Raw genomic sequence first — 18,541 nt, forward strand, 5'->3', positions numbered from 1 at the left:
AGGTCTGGGGTAGAAGTGGCAGGGGGCGGGGAATTAAAGAGGGGGAAAAAAAGAAAATTGGATCCTTTCTCAATTTTGGAGACATTTAAATCAAATGAAAGCCAATTCAAGCTTTAGAAACCTGGGTAAAGCCTCAGCCTTCTCATCTAAACTATAAGCTACCCTAGGGTCTTGCCCCTAAACTTGCTAAGGCACATGTGGTACTTTATAAACACTCTTTACCACACTGCCAGAGTGGAGAGGGCAGATTGGCATCATCTGACCAGAGACCCAATGTGGTCTATTTTGTGGGATTTCAGAGGCATTGGGAAACACAACCCCAACCCAACATAAACACACCAATTTTCCTAATCACTCCCTCCTTGTTCCTGAAACAGAAGTGTCTTCTGAGGAGATGCAGTCCAGAAATATCTACCCTATCAGCTCACCCCAGCACTGTGGTCTCCATACATGAAGGATTTTTGTTTATTATGTCCCAGGCTCTTATCAACTCCCAGCTTGCAGTCAATTGCTTAGTTGGGCCTGACAGAGTATGGTGGCAGCAGGGACCAACTTTTTGGCACCAGAGATTGGTGCTCCTATGAGAATTGAATGCCTGATGATCTGAGGTGGAGCTGAGGTGGTGATGCTAACGCTGGGGAGAGGCTTCAAACACAGATGGCGCTTCATTTGCTCACTGCTCACCTCCTGCTGGGCAGCCTGATTCCTAATACGCCAAGGACCGGTACCAATTCATGGCCTAGGGAATGGGGACCCCTGGAGTATGGCACAGAATGATGACATGAACTGAAGGCTGACTGGCAGCAGGAAGGCAAGTGGTGCCAAAGGAGGTAGAGGTGTGGGAGCCGGGGGCCAGAGCCTCTAACCCAACCTCACTGCACATAGCCCTTGTGTCTCTCCCTCCAGTCTCCCTAAAACTCCAGACAGAAATTAAATCCAGTGTCTGAGCAGCCCAAGATTGGACCATCAGGTCACATGTATTAGGAATAATGGGTGCAGAGGTGGCTGATGTACATTATGTACCATTTTTCAAAGAGATACAGTTTTATGACTGCCCCACCAGTACAGTAGCATATAACTAATCGTTAACCAAGGGCTGCCAAGTCCCAGGCCTGCCATGTCTGCTTTAATGACAAGATAAGAACCGTATATAATTAGCACATTTAGTCTGTGAATGGGCCCTACTATACACTCCTAGCCAACAATTTGTTCTCAGGGTTGTGATGAGCATGTATCCACAATATTTATTCAATATTTAATAGGATCTCAGAGAAAACCCAAGCTTTAAGAAGCCAAGTCCCCAGCAGATGCTCCCAAATGCTGAGACAGGGCCATCCAAAACGGTGACCAAAGTTTGGCTGTTGCCAGATCATCAAAAAGCAGTACTGTGGGGGAGGAGGAACCCTGACCTTTGTTAGAATGAAACTCCAGCACCCTGAGAAAGGAATAGCCCCAGGGTCCCTTATCCACTAAGAATATGTATAGTATTCCCAAACATCAACTGAATATGTTTTTTTGTGGTCAGCAAGTAAAGAGTGGGACGTAGTCTGAAGCCAGAGATGAAACTTTTTGGTTGTATCAAACCAAACTGTTAATAAAAGACATATCAAACAAGCTGGAAGAAGAGATAGTGAGGGGCCCCCACCACTGCTCCCTAGTACTACTGGGAATAGATACCTACTTCTGTTTCATCCCAAGAAAAGTTAATGGACAAGAAGGATTCTGTGTGTATTCTCCTGCCATGGTAAACACACTCAGACACACACTCCATACACAAGTCTTTTGTTGAACTACAGGACAGGAAATGGGAAAGTCAAAAAAAAGAGACTGTGAAGCAATTTTATTTCATGTTCAAGGGGCTTCTCACCATCCTGTAAAAGAATCAGCCCCAGAGTGATACAGACCAGAGCCCCACTCATGGAGTCTTATTTCTCATCCTAGATACAAAGCAGAGAACTTCCAGGCCTCAGGGCAGGAGAAGCTTCATCTAATGAGGGAAATCTGTGTAGGCTCTGAAAATAACCCAGAGTTGGCCCTGTGAGTATGGTGATATGAACATATAAAAGTGGTGAGTGTGCACACACAAAAAATATTATACTAAAAGCTCCAAAAACTCACTTTAACTGGGTCTTAAGGGGCATCCAAACACAGAGAGGCTCACTTCTCTCCTTTAGACTTCTTTGTCAGTTATGTTTTCTTTGTCCTCTGGACTAGTAGGAAATTTGGAGTTGGTGAGATTGTACATGCAGATAGTATGCACCCAAAAGCCCTGGGCCAGGCCATAATTGTGGGGACTGGGGTACCTCGGGCTGTTCCTCAGAGATCTGGCCATGTGAAAGGACAAGGAGACTTTGGATAATCAAAGGGCAAGAGGATTCTAGATGGAGCAAATGTTTAAAGGCAAAAATGAGCATGGTGGTGTGGCAGGTGTGCTGGGTACTGGGATGAGGCCTGACTTGAATACAGGGCCCACGCCAGAAGCATTGAGAGGTAAGGAAGTGAAAAAAAACAGATTGTACTTGTCAGATACTACAGATTATTTGCACGAGAGTGTTTATGGCCCTTCCCTTGGGGGGAAAAATGTTTTCAGGTCTATGTGAAGTTACACGAGGTCTCATCTCCAGCAAGATGTCTGCCTAGTGGCCTCACCTTTGGAGAATAAATCTCTTGCCTTCAATGATCTGTATGGGTCCTAGAAAACCTGGTTGAGATTCTTTCTTGGATGAAATACAGTAAGCCAAGACAGCTGTGCCTGACATTTCACGAGTAAAGGAAGGAGGCCTGCGCCTGGCTCTGCCTTGTCTGGGTGGGAGAAACATTCCTGAGGGAGCCTTTGCATGGCCTCCCTGCTTCTACTCTGCTCTCAGAGTCCCAGAGTTGGGAGCCTTCTCAAATGTGTTGGGTTGAAGGTTGAGAATAAATCCTGGATGCAGTTATTTTTCCAAATTCCATCCCTTTCTACACTCAGCCTATTGTTCCCAGTCCATTGGCAATGATGTAGGCCTGACCCCCAAAGGCAAAGGTTGGCTGTTTTCTGGAGAAGTGTTAGCACCAGAGAAGCATTGAAGTCAGGAGTCTGCCCAGAGCCCAGCAAATCCAGTGCTCTCTTTCCCTGCTTGTGGGGCCTGCAGGAGTTAAAATACAGGCTTAGTCCTTTACTCTACACCTGCAGAGGGGCAGCAGGCCTAATCTGCCCCAAATAGATGGCATACAGGGGCCTCATTCACAATTCACTGCGTTTCAAGGGGCACTGCATATCACAGGCCTCTCTGCCATGGGCCTTCCTTCTAAGTTGCTGCTGCTCACAGTCATGCCGCTCTAATCTTGCAGATAGACTCAAACCTCCCTTCCTCAGCACATTTTTTAGAAAGGGTGTTTTTTCTCTCTCTCTTTCTCTCTCTCTTTTTTTATCATCATCAAAATATATTCACAAAACACCCACATCTCTGTCCACACTATAAATCAGGGTGGGGAGCCTCTGGCCCACAGCCCAGATCTGGCCCTCAGCTTGATTCATCTGGCATGTGGGGGATACTGTACTGCCTGCCACAGCTGCAACCCAGTGAATAATGCCTGTCTCCCTCCCCGCCTCCCACCCCCTGGACTGCTGGGGCCAGCCCATTCCAAAAGGAGCCTCACATACAGCCAGACTAAGATGGGTGTGTGTATGGGGGGGAGTTCCTGTGACTCCTTCAGTTGCTTTTAAACAGGAAATGGGACTATAAAGCCAAGGAGGTGATTTTCATAATGAGAAAAGTCAATATTTAGTGACCCTTTGCTAATTTCCAGGACTGACCTAACAAAGGACATCGCCTACATTTTCTCACTTAATTTTCCCAACCCTTTTGCATGAAGAACTCTTGTTTTCATCTGAAGTTTAGTAAGCAGGGGCTCAGGCACTTGCCTAGCCCCATGGCTAGGAAGCAGCCCGGTTGGGAATCAAACCGGGCTGGCTTACATCAGCGCCTCTATCACCATTCTGCACTACCGTCCACTGTATTCGTACACAGCACTTGCTCTCATGAGTCTAGAGCCATATCTTTTCCTTGTCTCTGCATTATGTGCAATAGCCATGTGGTAGTTCTGGGGTGACTATAAATTCGACTCCAGTTACTTAAGTGTGACAACCTCTGCTCTAAAGATTTATAAAACAAACAAACAAAACTGAAAGGTAGAAATTGTGTTTAACAGGCTACTTAGAATTTTAAAAGGCAGTGAAACTCTTTCCGAGTCCAGAATCAGAGAAATAAAAGAATGTTTGGGGAGTTTATCACAAAGATTCCCCTTTTCTATTTACTTAGATAGATCATGACTAATAGGGGTGGGGAGAGGGAGGAAGGGATGGAGGGAGGGAGAGAGAGAGAGAGGAAGAGGGAGAGACAGAGGCCCTCCCATGGAATCTCAATAACTCAATGCACCATTGGCACAACTCTTCATCTCCTAAAAGAATGCACTGGGATAGCATCTCAGGGCAGGTGAGCTGGAGCCCAGAATTTATGCCTCAATAAAATATAGTATGCCTTTGGGCACAAAGAAAAGTGTTGTGAATCTAGAAATATCCAGTAATTGAATGGTTAAAAATAAAAAGGAAGCAGGGGGTAAATTCTGAGCCCCCAGTGTCATACCATCTGTCTATCTTAAAAAAAAAAAGAAAGATAAGCTTTTGCTTGATGTGAAATCTGAAAATACCAATGGACACACAAATACCCTTTGCTGGCAATCCAAGGCAGTAGACAACTGCATGGGTTTAGGAAAAATCAGAACTCTAAATGGATCCAGGAAAGAGGAGGCAGCTGCTTGGTGAGAGTCTCTGAGCCCCCTGACTCCTGCTTCACAAGACCCAAGTGACAAGAGATATAAAATGAAAGTTTGGATGGGCCCCTAACCCCGCCAACAGGGTGGTCCCAGAATCAGACAGCTGGTACAAATGGCCCTGGCAGTGTGATACTCCAAATGAGTACATCTTGTCCTCCCCAAATCCTTGGAAATGAAAGCTTTGCTATGCTCATTACTGAGAAGGCCCTGGCGCCCTCCAACCCATTTGTATCTCTTCGTCCTCTCTCTAAACATTTGTTGTCTGGCAGACACAGCTGTAGGTTCCTAAGAGCCAAGGCATCAGACCTCTGGGAGACCCCACAGAAAGAGGTCAAGGTGAGGAGTATGGACCTGAAGGACATCGTGTCTGATTCCTAAAAGCTAGTGGACGCTGCAAGCCTGACTGCAGAAAACCCATTCCTCTGCTTTCAGAACCTGCTTGCATCTTTCCCTATGTGACACTCCAGAAGTCAATAACTCAGAGGAGTTTCACTCTCCCCAGAGTGAAGTGTATAAAAACTGCAAAAGTCTAAGAAAGTAAATCAAAATCACAGTGCATCTAGCAGCCTGGTGACCTATTTCCTGAATTGTATGTTGGAATCACCTTCCCACAGAACAGCCAATTGTGATGTGTTAGTATTTTCATGCAGTGCAGCCCTCTGGCATGAAGGCGCTGCCCCATTCCTTCCCAAGGAAATTCCACTACAGGCAATGTTATGATTAGTGGACTAATAACACTTGTTGTTGGAACACTCCAGACAAAGCTGCAGTGTGGACTGGCCTCCAAGTCCCTTAATCACCTATTTCATCATCTCGACATTGGAGCCCTGGCAATGGGGATGGGCTTATGGATCCCAATAATTAACCAAAGGGACAGCTGCTTGCTTGCATGGGGATCTCCCTTCCATCCATTCATAATCCTAAGCCAATCTGGGGTGTTAACTGGTGTGGTTAGCATGTCCAATACTGGATGGCAGCTAGAAAAAGAGATATTGCGGGCTAATTCTGAAGCAAGCCACCTGCCCCTTTGCTCCTGACATTTGTGCACACACATTTTCCTTGTGATGAACTTGCTGGGGTTCTGGGCAGGGGCCAGGGAAGAGTCTGGGAAGCATGTGCATGCTAATGTGCCTGCCACCTGATTGGAAGCACTGCCGATCCCCAATGCTATAATGGTGAGCTCCTTTACTCTTCCCTCTGACATTGCATAGGGCTGTAGGGGAAAGAGACATGGAAGCTCTAATCACATCACAGCCTCTGAAGTCAATTGGGTCTATGGGAAATGAGGGGATGCTGAAGGACAATCCACTCTACTCTTTCAGTTTGGTCCCTTTTGATTGGGCTTTGAACCAAATCAGAGTTAATTACCTGAAGGCAGAGGCTTACAGTCTTTGAATGAACTGATTTAGAAGCGAATGTGTATATAAAAAAGAATATGATAATATGGACAAATAGGGGAGAGTGAGGCTAATACAGTCAAAGAGGGAGGAAAAGAATCTCCCAGGACATACTGATTTCTCAGAATTGCTGGCTAGACTCAGGCCAGTGGACTCGACCTCCTTTCTAACCCTGAGAGCCATCAGGGATTTTGGCTACATCTTTGAGGGAAGAAATAAACACATAAAGAGAAAACTAAGTTGGGGGGAGTGAGTAGTGGGAGCAAGAAAAAGAGGGTGAGAAAGAAGAAAATATAAAAGGAGAAAAGTCAATTATTGTTTTAAGGTAAAGTGCGAAAAGGAACTTCTACAGTCCCTTAGCAAAAGCACCAGAGCTGCGGGGTGCCTGGAACTGGCTTCAGGGAGAAGTGTTTTCCCAGTGCATAGTATTTGATTATTTGAAACACATCAGTGGTTCTCTAGATAACAAGACATAAGACAGACAATCCTTGGCAATCTTCTTCCCACAGATGCTGTGCTCATTGTCCAAGGTCCCTGATATAACTAAACTGTTCATGAGATTCCCAGGATGAAATGGCTGTCCCCAAGCAAATGGCAAATCCCAAATGTCCAGCCCCACTGGACCCAGGTACCAAGAGAGCATGGCTTCTGATCTCTCCTCCACCCTCCCTGAGTGAAGTGCAAACTGTCAGGGTGACCAGACAGCTCTCAGAGCAAAGGCTCAAACATTCTCTGGGAAAATCCCACCCCAATCCCTTTCCCACTGACCTTTCCAAAATTCATTTGGCTTTGCTTTGGGCTCCACAAGTTATGAAAGTTAGCTTCAAGGAGAGCTAGACATGAGGCATTCCAAATGTGGGATTCAGAACTCTATTAGTTTCCACCAAAGTGCCAAAGTATAGTTTAGGGGCAGTTTCTCCCTCATATTTAGACAATGACGCAAAACCTGTTGATTTGTTTAGACACAACTGTCCCTCAGCAGGACAGATGGTATTCAACAGAATGAAATAATTAGGCGATTTAAAAGAAATAATTATGTGGGAAAATGCAGTTGGAGTCAAATGTGCCTTGTAATCTATATGAAGAATTCATGTTTAAAAAGTGTGTAAAAAATGTCATTATAGATTCTGTTGCCTTGTTATCCTGAGGTAAAACAACTCCTTATCAACAAGAGATGTTTCATAGCATACTGTTAAAGACAAACATGATTTTTTCAAGACTCGTGGGAACAGTGACATGAAACATTCAGTTTATTTTCATCTCTTCCTGGGGAAACTGAAGTTCCCGGTGAAACGACTTTATGAGGCAGTGGCTTAATTACACTAAATGGTTTTTAAAAAATAATGCAGCAGGGTGGGAGTGAAGATTTGGAGTTGATATCTTGTTAAGTTGCTTTTTGTTTGACTTTGAGCTGCCTTTGGCTTTCCATAACTTAGGGTCCAAAAGATGTGACTCTTTTCTGAAACATACTTCTTTCAATAAAAGTTTCTTGTGTCATGTATCTTGCTAGGCACACATCATTCTTCTGCCCACACAAGTGACAATAAAACAGCCTGCCTATGACACTTAACCCTGAGCCAACTGACTTGTGGAGTAACCAAGGAGGCCCAAATGCAGGGAGAAAGCCAATTACCTCTAGCTAACACTATTGGCCACATTGCTTGCTTCTTGCCTCTCCCATGGCCAGTGCCACCAAGCTGTATATCACTTGTGTGATCTGACAATATATAATAAAATCTGCCCCATTCAAAATGTCTGTGGCCAGTGGGAAAAGTAGACTTTGAATTAAATGTATTTGGGATTAGTATTAGAGTTTTTTTTTAAGCGAGGCATCTAGTCTTGATCAAAAATTAATTCTAACTTTAAAATTATATAATTCTTTGGCATTAACTACCAAAGCTGAACATATTCACAACCTAGGTCTTAGTAATTCTACTCCTAGGTATACTTAGTAATTATACTCCTAGGTACATGCATATGTGCTGTAAGACACATGTTTAATGGAATACTATACAGCAATGAGAATGAAAAGTCTACAGCCATAAGCAAACATGTCCATAAATCTCACAAGAGTGATGTTCAGCAAAAGAAGTCAGACATAGAAAAGTACATCCTGCATGACTCCATTTGTATAAATAAATTCAAATGCAGGCAAAGCTGACTTATGCTGTTAGAGGTCAGGAGAGTGGTTAGCTTTGACAGGGGAGCGGCTGAGAGAGGAGATGAGAAATGTAGTAAGTTGAATGGTGCCCCCCTCGAAAAAAGAGAGATAAATCCAAGGTCCAGAACCTTTGAACGTTATTTAGAAAAATGATCTTTGCAGATGTCATTAAGTCAAGGATCTTGAGAGGAGATCATCCTGGATTATCTGGGTGGGCCCTAAATCCAATGACAGGTGTCTTTGTGAGACCGAAGAGGAGAAGACACAGAAAGGAAAGAAGAAAAGGGGACAGAGATTTATAGTGATGTGGCCGGCCACAAGCCAAGAAAGGCCTGGAGCCATCAGAGCTGGAAGAGGCAAGGATGTATTCTCCCCTGGAGCCCCCAGAGGGAGCATGGCCCATCTTGATTTCAGACTTCTGGCCTCCAGAACTGTGAGAAAATAAACTTCTATTGTTGTAAGCCACTAAATTTGTGGTAATGTGTTATAGAAGCCCAGGAAACTAATTCAGGGAGAGTGTTTTGTTTCTCGATCTGGGTACTGGTTATATAGGCGTATTTATTTTGTTAAAATTTATCAAGTTGTATAGTTGTATACTAATAACTTGTGTACTTTTTAACATGTATATTATACTTCATTAAAAATTTATTTTAGGGCATGGTTCCATAGTGTAGTGGTTAGCATGTCTGCTTTACACTCAGAATGTCCTGGGTTTGTGCCCCAGTGGAGCCACAGTCTGTGGTCTACAGCCATGCCACCCTGGACAAGCCCAATGTCCGATCCTGGAAACTAAGCAGGGTTGGTCCTGGTTAGTACTTGGATAGGAGACCACCTAGGAAGACCAGGTACTGTAGGCATAAAAACAATAAACAATAAAAAATATATTTTTTTTAAAAATCTATGATTCTATAATCTAGTTTCCAATTACCCACCATTTTGAGTAAACAGAGGCTGGCTTAACGAGATTATATTGCTTACGTTTAAGCTGTGCTCTGCAACAGGAAGAAAGGCTTTTCACCAAATCAAAAAACTATGCCCCTAAGAAATGTATAATCACAGTCTTTCCCTCCACTGTAGTATGGTTAGGGGAAATATGGAAGACAAAATATCAGAAGTAAGGAGCAGACATCCATTTTTCATATTTTCCTTTTTGTTTGAAGTAGGTAGCAGGATAGTTAAGCAGTAACAAACCTCCAGAACGGGAACTGTCCGGAAGTTTTGGGTAATGATAGGGTGACAAACACCTTGCTTTTGCTCAAAAGTAGATCATTTATGAACCTTTTGTGATCAACAGGAACAATAAGAAACTTAATCCTAACTCCACCTTATCTGGCAATTTTGAAGTGAATGGGAGAATTACTGCATATAGTTTGTGTGTTATTAAGAGTACAATTCAAAGATGGTTTCCCCTGTCTAGAAAAAAGGACACACTTGGCAGCTTACAAACAATCAACCAGTGGAGGTTTCAGTTTTCCAAAAGAATGAGAGTCCTCCCAAATGAGCATATTTTTCATTTTCCATTCCCTCCAACCCCAGGCAGATGATTTTGAACATACACTCTCCTCACATTGGCTTCGAAGAAGTCAGCACTTGCCAGGACTATGGACTCGAAACAAAAGCCAAGTATAGATGGAAGTGGCTGTGGAGAATGGGCCCAAATTCCCTCAGTAGGGGTTATTGGGGAACAAAGCTGGTAGGGTCGAGACTTCAAACAGTCACAAATGAAGAGAGTTACAGGGCAGGATACACGATCCCTGGAAAAGGCCTTTTTCTACATTCATATAAGTCATTTCTCATACATGCCTGCTTATGGGGGCCATTGTTGTCTAAATCCAGTTATTGAATTTGTCAGTTCATGGAGACCTCATCACCGAAAGTGGGCAGACAGGTCTACTGTTTCCTTCATGATGGATCAGACCTGCCCCCATTAACCCTGCCCAGGCAGCAAGAAGATGAGACTGTGACCACATTGTCTTCATCATGAAGTACAAAATAAAGAAGATAATAGTAGTCTTCTTTCAGTTCTGAGAGGGGTTTTCAGGTTCACAGTAGGAGTAAGCAATGTTTGAGTGCTGACTATCTTAAGTGGCAAAATTAGGTTAAAATTGATGACTCCTCTAGTTCCCTCCTGCATTGGAATCCTCAAATGTATGTGCTGTGCTCAGTATGGATGCTTTGTCTTTCCTCTTTCAGAATATAAACTACAAGGACAGCAAGGTCTGGGCCTTCCATTTCTGTTGTCACCTTCAAGCTGTTGTCATCTACATGCAGCTGTTAATGTAAAAAAAAATTTAAAAAAAAGAAAAGTGAAGACAGAAATGAAATGGCACATGTTCCAAATTAGGCCACTATAGGTTGGCCAAAACAGTGACTCTTCAGCAAGACTAAAAACTTCACTCAAGTATTTGTTCAAGAGGGAAATATATGAAACTAAGGGGCAAACAGAAGAAAATTCCCACTAGGAAATATGAAAAGAAAGGCAATGTTTGTGAGACCAGATAATAACTAACTGATTTGGAAAGAAGTCAAAACATTAGGTAATGTGAAATTCTGAGCCTTGACTGTAACATATATTGCATGTTATTTTCCTAATTCAGTTTTGTCTGTATGGCATTCCAGACAAATGTTCTAACCAAAAGCCCTTGAGGAAAGACTTAACATGAGACAATAGTTCATAATTCAATTCTATCGGCATTCACTGAATGCTTACTATGTGCTCGACAGTGTTTGGTGTTGTGGGGAATGTGCAGGAAGCAGAAAACAGTCAATGCCTGCAAGAATTTTGCCATTTGTTGGGCGAGAGAAGCCTTCCAAATATAGAAATATTAAAACAATTAAATTAGAGGTTAAAAACATAGTAAAGAATCAAAAGAAATGTACTTTAGTGCAAAATTGTATGGTCCAAGCAAAAATGGGCAACTCAGCACCACAAAAATGCCGATGATAGTAAGGAAAGGCCCACAGAATGCAAATAATGACTCTTGGGCTGTAGGAACAAGGCCAGCCAATGACATTAACAAGGAAAACTCTAACCTTTTGTTCTATTAACTAGGGTACTGTCTCAAAATCAACAGGAGACCAAGAATGGCTTCTAAAATCTCAACTGTATTGTGATGATAACTTTATAAAGTATATAAATGTTGAATCGCTATGTTGTATACCTGAAACTAACATAATATTATATGTCAACTATAATTAAAAATAAATTTAAAAAATTAAATAAAAATAAATAAAATAAAATCTCAACTCTAAGGCATCATGTTAAAAGGCTAACTGATATAAAATCAGTTATCTCAATGTGGTTGTGACAAAAGTGTTTGGTAACCGAGTGTGCACACTGAATAGGAGACCTGGATCATAAGAAGTTGTCAGTAAGTGTATAACACTATTTACATATTTGGGCCTAATTTCTTTGGGCCATCAGAAAGGTATATTTTAGATCATAACAAAGAAAACAACCCAGGTGCTACCCTTCTGCCCCTCCTTTGGTGATGATGTCCTAAAAAATAGTGGTTCCTGTAGAGTCATACTGGGTGACTCCACCACATACAACCCATGTGTCCTTGGGGACTTCACTTCCCTAAGCCTGAGTTTCCTTAAATGGAAATAATAAAAATAATAATACCTACCCCCACTGGATATGATGAGGATTCAATTAGGTAATATATGTAGAGTGCTTAGCACAGGGCCTGTCATATGTCAGGAGCTTAGTAAAAGTTTGCTAACATTTTTGTTAATCATGATAACCTCCTGATTGCCACTAAGGGCTAGATAAATTGGTAGTTAAGAGTTTTGGCTTTGGACTTGGATAGAATCTAAAGCCTATGCTCTGCTATTCACTAGCTATGTAACTTTGGACAAATTAGGCTGTTTGTTATTATTATTATTTGCTGTTATAGCTATTATTACTATTGACTTTGTTTCCCAGGTAACTTGATACTGGGAAAGGAAGTCAGAGGATACAAGTATTTCAGGCACTGTCAATGAATAAGTTGGTCTTCTGAGTCTTGTTAGTATCTATCTGTCCCCTACAGTCCTTGCTGGATGATGTGGGAGTTCCAGTTTCAGTGACCAGCCAGCTTCTCTTGTTATCATCTATCTCCCAAAATAAGAAAGTTTTGGGCTCACAAAACTATAAGTCCAGAAGCAGGTGGCTTCAAGGCTGACATAACACTGTAGCCCCAGATTCTTTTCCCTGTTCTTCTTTTTGTCCTGATCTCCTCCCTGAGTTGAATTTATCCTCAAGCTTGAGCGAGACTCCTACAGCAGTTTCAGACCTCGTATAGGTTGTCACATCTGACAACATATTAAAGGGAGAGAAACCTCTTTCTTAACACTGAGGAAACTTTCTCATAAGCCCACAACAAACTTTTCTTCATTTCTCATTAATATCAACTGAGTAATATGCCCACACCCAAACTAATCCTTGCAGCCAAGTATATCTGAAATATCCAGAGGCATGGTATTATCATGACTGGGTTTGATTAATTAGGCTCCACTCACTGAAGCTGGATACAATCCCCAAAACTATGTGCATGGTAAACAATGTGAGAGAAGTAGAATACATGCTTGGATATTAACCCACAATGGTCACCACCTTAAGTGTAGGATATCTGTGCTCCTTATTAATGTTAGAGATCATGAAAAATAACCCTACCTCGAATTGGCCACTCCATGAAAGCAAGCTGAAGGTGTACCCCAGTGACCTTTTTGGAACTATAGTCATATCCGGAGCAACAGGAATGCCTGGAAAAACAGGGTCCTTTTCTAAAATGGGCTTTCCCTTCTGGCCAGACTCCTTGGTCCATAACTTCAGTTGATAGGATCTTTGGGAGAGGTTTCCTTGGCCTTTTGTTTGAATGTCGTGCCCCCTTTATGATTCTATATGTGAAGAGGAAACCAGCCCTTTCCAGCTATGTCAGGACCTTGATTAATGCCTCAGTAGCAAGCATGGCCCAAACTACAGTAAGCCTGGCTCCTTCCTTTCCCAGAAGGAAGCTAACATGGTTCTCCCTGTTTGAAAGTGCTGGGTTAAAAAATACTAGCTGCAGCTTCTGAGGGAAGTAAGGAGGTCCTAAAATCCATTCCCCTCCTCATCCCTCTACTGTTTGTCTTGGATTTAAAATGAATCAGACTGAAATACTAAGATCTATCCAAGCCAATGTTGAGGATTCCATACATTGACAAAGGTGAGGGTGAACTACTTGCAGAGCTCAGTGTGACACTCTGTACTAGAAGGTGTACATTTACAGGCCTGTTCCTCAGGGTTCAGTTCCCACCATTGGCTTACTCCTTGACCTGTTTTAATTTTTCAAAACTCCCACCCCTCTTGCAGAATGATTTTGGTTCCTTGCCTGACTTCTGCCTGGTCTCCCTGGGCAGGTTGTCTTGTTCTCCCTCAGCTGTCAAGGTTGGCTGGCTGCCTAATTGTCCCAAGAGACAGGAAAAGCACCCTTTACATGTCTCTGGTTTGGGTCCATTTTTACTGCTTCTATGGAGCTAGCATCAATGACTTTAAAAACATCTTGGTAAATGCAGATGTAGAGGCTAGATAGGATTGTGGTCACCTTGGCCCTCGTTTTTCTTGCTGCTCACAGAGTAGGAAAATTCAGTGCTGTTTTTGGACTTGACCCAACACCTTTTCTGTTCAGAAAGCCAATAACTCACTCTCAAAGTGACTTGTTTGGCTCTGCTGGCTATATCACGTATCATATATTATAGATGATATATCACAGTCATTGGCAAAGCTAACTAATGCCCAAAACTTATTCCTAGATCCCAGCAACAACTGCCAGAGGTAACCATACATTAACAGTAGTATGATGCAGTGGGATGTTAAACCAATCTGCATTATTTGAAGTAAAAGGGTGGAAGCAAACAGACTTCCAAGTTTCTTGGAGCAGTATCGGTATAATTTCTTTTGGACTGTAAGTAACTTCAGAAGATCATATTTTCTACATTACTTGGAATTGTTTTTTCAAATCAAGTGAATATTGTTTACAGAACATTCTGCTCAACGTTCAAGAGGCTACAAGGGTTTTAATAAAAATACATGCTTTGGAAAAATTATAAACAATCCAAGGTAGTATATTCTAGGTCAAAAGGAATGGCAGGCTATAAGTGCAACAGAAGCCCAGAGGACTTTAACCTTAGCTGATGACTAAAAGTTTAAACTCATTTCTAAGCATGGCCTATGGCCCTTTCATTTAGGAAAATGACATACTCTAGGAAAGGTGGGGTGGAACACCACTGGCCATCTAGAATTAAATGAAACTTATTAACCCGTTGCCAATCTGCACCAAAAGTGCTCTGTTCAAGTTGTTTCCTTCCTGTAGCTAAAGTTGGCCTATCCAAGAGGCCCAAAGTGCATCTCTGCCCAGTGGTTTGTATGGTAGCTTGCATTCTGACAGGGAAGTAAAGATAAATGTGGAAGGAGGTAGGTACAGTGGTGACCTGACCTCCCTTAAAAACACTCTGTTATATTTTGAATTGCCTGATCGCTCAGCCTAATGATTTTAAAAGACATTATTTTGTTCAGTGGCCTACAGTGAGTGAAGTTTGCATTACACCAGGGAAGAAAAATTAAATGTCTGCGGGAGTGTGGAAATAAAAAGGACCTCCTCGGGAAATTCTCTGCTGGTCACTCGGTTTATTAAATTTTAAGAGACATTAAGGGACCTGGAAGAGAAAGCTGGCCTGGAAGTCAGGAAATGTACTGTGGGGTGGGCCCATTAGCAGATATAGGGAGAACATCAGCCACTGGGAATCCACAGGGAGCATTTATAATGATGATAATAACATAAATGTTACATTTTATACCTCTTTACACTTTTGAAAGCATTTTCACATTTACTACCCCAAAATCATAGAATCTTAAGAGTGAGAAAGAACTTTAGGAATTATTCAGTATGGCCTCCCATCCCAGGAAAGACTCTTACCTATAATGTCCCTCTCATTGAACTTTCAAAGAATCCCTCTGAGGAAGACAGCCTAGCAGTTAGCACCATCTCCATGTTAGAGAAAAAACAACTAAGGACTTAAAGAGCTTCAGGCCAAGATGATGCAGTCAATTAGTGATAAAACTGGCCATAGACATGCTAGTCCTGGGTTCTTTTCATGCTATCGCATGTCTTTTATCTTTAAGAGAATAGGTTCTAGTCACTATTGTGGGCTTTACCATGTAATTTAGTACCTACTTATTCTCAAATTGCTTTAGAAGCTTCAGATCTGTTACCTCAACTAGAGTACAAGATATTATAAGATTCATATCTCATACTGCCCTTGAATCTCCATCCTCTCCCTAGCTCACCACCAATATTGGGGTCCTTGGGAGATATTTAGCAAATGTATTTACAAGCAGATTGAAATTCTAAAATTTCTAACTTATTCCTTATACCTTAGAACCATTCCAGTTCTACTTTCTGGATTTTATCCTCATCTTTGGAAAATACATTTAGTTGTAGCTACTGGGGTCACTTAGGCAGATTGAAATACTTTGGTATTAGGCCTTCAAAAAGGGGTATGTCTTGATATCTTATATCAGATAACCTTTCTTGATGGGTAAAACAACTGGGAAGGCAATTATTTAAGTCTGATATTGGCAAGTTGAGGATCCCACATGTATTTTATTTCCCTGTAAAGCCCTGGCTAGAACTCAATAGAATGGAGAAGTCCTGTTGCCCCTTTCTGGCCATTGTAACAAACGAGATACATTATGTTCATTTTAAATCTTAATATTAGAAAGGAAGAGTTCTAAGCAGGGTTATTTGTCATAGGCTTTTGACATAAAGTAGCTTCTTCCAAGAGTATTAGCTTACAATGAAAACAAGAATCAAAGACCTACATGAAATATCCACAGGATTGACTGGCTAGCCAAAGTGTGCACTTAGAAAATTTTGAACTTGGTGAGATATATCTATTTAAAAAATCAAGATTTTAAATGGCTGTCTATACCTGAACTTAAAAAAAAAAACTCTCTCGTTCATAATTTTGATGTTGTTGACATACAGAAAAACTCTAGGTCATCAGTTTTCAGTCATATCTGCTCATTCCCTTAATTTCACTCCTTTCCCACAAACAGGACTATATTGCAACAAGCATCCCCTGCCCCTGCCATCCAAAGACATCCAGAAAGGGTATTAGTTAAACAGCAATGGGTTTGTACAGTCCTATAATTTCTATAGCTATAAGGAAGACACCTGTTACTGCCACCCAGAGATAGGCGAGCTGCCCAAAACTCTTTCATGAGGAGAACGAGCAATGAAATCTGGCAGATCACCCTAACCAAACACCACCCAAGCAGAAGAGGCCCAACTTGTCTGGTGAGATTCTTTCAAATACATTTTATACTGTTAAGGGTTAAATTCACCAGAAAAAAAAAACACAATTAAATTTACCAAGAAACGTTTAAGGTAGAATAATAGAGTTACTGAGATATACTTAAACATAACGTTCTAAGTTTAAACTGCATAATAATATTTTTCCAGATCCTTTCGGTTCAGTTTTTATTCTAAAAAGAACCTTATATGAAATTGCATACATTTGGCCCAATACAAATTTGGCCCATATCAAACCCCTTAGACTTGGCCCACCACAAATTCACACTCTCAGTTGCAAGTTGGCTCCCACTATTGCCCAATTGTTCCTTACACACGTTATACTATGAATATTCCAGTCTTTCTCCCAAGGCCTCCAAGTCCTCTTCCTCCCAATTCCCCATTCTCAGTAGAGGAGCTTGCTTACAAACCTCTTACAAAGGTTGCTGAAAAAAATTAAGCTATGTGTCTGAACTCCCTAGCTATTGGAGATGTGAAAATATCTCTCACATCAGATGAAGTTTTTTTTTTCTCAATACTCTCTAAGTTATCTCCTCCCTCTCTGCTCCAGAATTCATCCCTTCCCACTTTTCTACTCCCACATTTATCCTCTCCCTCTAGATTGGCACCATCCTATGTCATAGCTAATACCCACATATGGCTATTTAAATATAAATGAATTTATGAATTTAAAATCAAATAAAATTTAAAATTCACCTCTGCAATTGCACTAACCACATTGCAAGTACCCAACAGCCACATGTGGCTAGTGGCTATTGTATAGGACATGCATATGTAGAGCATTTCCATCATCACAGAAAGTTCTACTGGATGGCAATGCTCAGTACGGTCCTTTGATTTCTTATCTATCCCATGGGCTCTTCAATCTCATCATCATCAACAACAGTGGCAACAACTGCCCTACAAGTGACCCTTCTACACTTGTAGCTACCAGTCTCTAAATGCCATCAAACTTTTAGAATCAGAATTTGCTTTCACACCTGTTTTACTTTCTTAATCCTCTGCAATCTGACTTCTGTACCTTCCTTACAGAAAAGAAGCCACCAAAGACTTTTGGAGCATCCTGTACCTTTTTTCCCCAGTCATCATTCTCCTAAAATTTCTACTCTCTAGCCTGTTTCTCCTACCTCCTATACCTGGCACATAATCATTGCTGACATCGTGTTGATTCACTGAGATAAGGAGCTTCCCTTCTTAATAATTTAGCTCTTTAGGATATTTTGTATATCTCCCTCCTGTCCCAAAAGCACAGTCCTCTGCTCTTTTGCCAGCCCTTCTTTGATGAGCTCATCTTCCCTCCTCTTTTAACTATCTGCTCTATGAAAATGAGTCTTGATTTCACATTTCAAGTTGCTAATTTCTCACCTACAGGACTGGCATTATCAGGAGAGAACCAAGAATAAGTGCTCGTATTATCAATGAATGTCCTCAATTATTAATGAATGCAAATAACTCTAACTCCCCATCCCAGTTAATTCCCATGTCCCTCACAACATCGTGAGCATATAAACAGTCAGGAACTAAAGGGACAGAAACAAAGATCATAAAATGAAAGACATGGAAAGGCTCTGGCCAAAGGAACTTTGTCTATGTAATAATTCTGCCATAGTCTCTCATGACTAGTTTCAAAGTCACAGGATAGTGTAGAAGCTCTTTTTATTATTCATTTCTTCTTTTTTTTCTTTTTTGGAGGGAGGAATGGGTTAGTAACCTCCACATTGCCTCTTCATAGAAAACTACACAATAGTTATAGATCGAAATGGATAACCAGTCACTTACACGAAGGCAATAGAATGCAATAAGCCCACAGCAAATTACACCCTGGTACTGTG

General features: G+C 41.6%; 1 protein-coding gene and 1 pseudogene across 1 annotated transcript in view; one reads left to right on the forward strand and one right to left on the reverse strand.

Moving 5' to 3' along the window:
- Positions 1 to 18,541, reverse strand: part of PLAC1 (placenta enriched 1) — a 182,197-nt gene that overhangs the window by 155,233 nt on the left and 8,423 nt on the right. The gene's annotated exons all lie outside the window — the stretch shown is intronic.
- Positions 9,115 to 9,230, forward strand: LOC118608010 (annotated as a pseudogene).

Source organism: Rousettus aegyptiacus, unplaced genomic scaffold (genome assembly GCF_014176215.1).
Source record: "Rousettus aegyptiacus isolate mRouAeg1 unplaced genomic scaffold, mRouAeg1.p scaffold_m13_p_9, whole genome shotgun sequence".
Lineage (NCBI taxonomy): Eukaryota > Metazoa > Chordata > Mammalia > Chiroptera > Pteropodidae > Rousettus > Rousettus aegyptiacus.